The sequence below is a fragment of the Nomia melanderi genome, unplaced genomic scaffold (genome assembly GCF_051020985.1).
Source record: "Nomia melanderi isolate GNS246 unplaced genomic scaffold, iyNomMela1 scaffold0098, whole genome shotgun sequence".
NCBI classification, from domain to species: Eukaryota; Metazoa; Arthropoda; class Insecta; order Hymenoptera; family Halictidae; genus Nomia; species Nomia melanderi.
In genome coordinates, this window is record NW_027475213.1 from 167,501 (window position 1) to 169,402 (window position 1,902).

At 55.8% G+C, this 1,902-nt stretch overlaps 1 pseudogene; it reads left to right on the top strand.

Moving 5' to 3' along the window:
- The window catches only part of LOC143175520 (large subunit ribosomal RNA), a 2,870-nt pseudogene extending 1,868 nt beyond the window's left edge, over nucleotides 1-1,002 (top strand).
- The last annotated feature ends 900 nt before the right edge of the window (nucleotides 1,003-1,902 follow it).

Genomic DNA, 1,902 nt, shown 5'->3' on the forward strand with positions numbered 1-1,902 from the left:
TCGTGTGAACAGCCGTTGCACACGAGTCAGTCGATCCTAAGCCCTAAGAGAAATCCTATGTAGATGAGGTGTTTTTTTATTTTATACACGATCAATACGAGAGAGAGAGACAAAAAGTACACACCCATCGGGCGAAAGGGAATCCGGTTTCTATTCCGGAACCCGGCAGCGGAACCGCATACCATTCGGGCCCTCGTAAGAGTGTTCGTCGGGGTAACCCAAAATGACCTGGAGACGCCGTCGGGAGATCCGGGGAGAGTTTTCTTTTCTGTATAAGCGTTCGAGTTCCCTGGAAACCTCTAGCAGGGAGATAGGGTTTGGAACGCGAAGAGCACCGCAGTTGCGGCGGTGTCCGGATCTTCCCCTCGGACCTTGAAAATCCAGGAGAGGGCCACGTGGAGGTGTCGCGCCGGTTCGTACCCATATCCGCAGCAGGTCTCCAAGGTAAAGAGCCTCTAGTCGATAGATTAATGTAGGTAAGGGAAGTCGGCAAATTGGATCCGTAACTTCGGAATAAGGATTGGCTCTGAGGAGCGGGGCGTGTCGGGCTTGGTCGGGAAGCGGGTCTGGCTGACGTGCCGGGCCTGGGCGAGGTGAACATGTACGGCAACGTGCAGGGATCCGAGCTCGGTCCCGAGCCTTGGCCTCCCGCGGATCTTCCTTGCTGCGAGGCTTTCGCGTAGCGTTCGTCCTCTTCGGCCGCCATTCAACGCTCAGCTCAGAACTGGCACGGACTAGGGGAATCCGACTGTCTAATTAAAACAAAGCATTGCGATGGCCCCCGCGGGTGTTGACGCAATGTGATTTCTGCCCAGTGCTCTGAATGTCAACGTGAAGAAATTCAAAAAAGCGCGGGTAAACGGCGGGAGTAACTATGACTCTCTTAAGGTAGCCAAATGCCTCGTCATCTAATTAGTGACGCGCATGAATGGATTAACGAGATTCCCTCTGTCCCTATCTACTCCCCCCAGGGGCCGCCGGTAGATGGCGGTTCGGGACTTTGCGCTCCCGGGGTTCCCGAGCACTCGCATACCGTAACCGGCTGTCGTTAGCAACGACCCACCGGGCCAGGGGGCCTAATAACCCTCTGTCCCGGTGGTACGCGCGACAGACCGGCCGGGGGTCTTGCCTTAACCGGCTGGGCCGCGAGGAGATAAACCTCTCTAATAAATCCCTTGCTCAAGCTATGGTGCGCGGCGAAGGGCGCGTATCCGCCTTGCACTAACACTGTGGATACGTGGCCGGTGGGTGCACCGGTCCCTAGCGGCCAACCTCGGGATACCTGGCTCCTCCCGGGAGTAGAAGCCTTCCCCGTGGGAATGGGCGTCACCCCACGGGGTGACCTTTGTTCGACCCTACTCGTGGGATTTCTTATGGACCGCAAACTTAAACTTGGGGATATATTGGGGGGAGATGTTGAGGAGGGTGGGGACGTCGAGATGACGCCCCAAAGTTCGAGGGGGAGAGGTGTCGCGGGTTCATCCCGTAGCTTAAGCCCTGTGAGGCGGGGGAAGAGAGTGGCCACGGAGCCTGCAGCAGGCGGAAGTGGCAAGAGTGTGTGTGTCGGTGTGTCTGAAGAGTGTGAGAGTGTGAGTGAGGTTGCGAAAATGCGTGTGATTGGAGCGAGACTGCGAAAATTTGTGTTTGCTGAAAGTAATCGCGTAAACAAGAGTGTGAGTGAGTATGTTCTTAATTGTGTGTCTGAGTATGAGGAGATCCTGATTGATATGATGCGTCAGAATGAACGGTTGCGTGGTCGGTTGGACGAGTGCGATAAAAGAGAGAAAGAGAGAATGACCAGTCCGGTTGTGAGTGCGAGTGTGTCGTACGCGGCCAAGGCTGCGAAGAGTGCGACAGGTATGAGTGAGAGAGTGTCTGGTGGATCGAGCCAGAGAGCGAGTG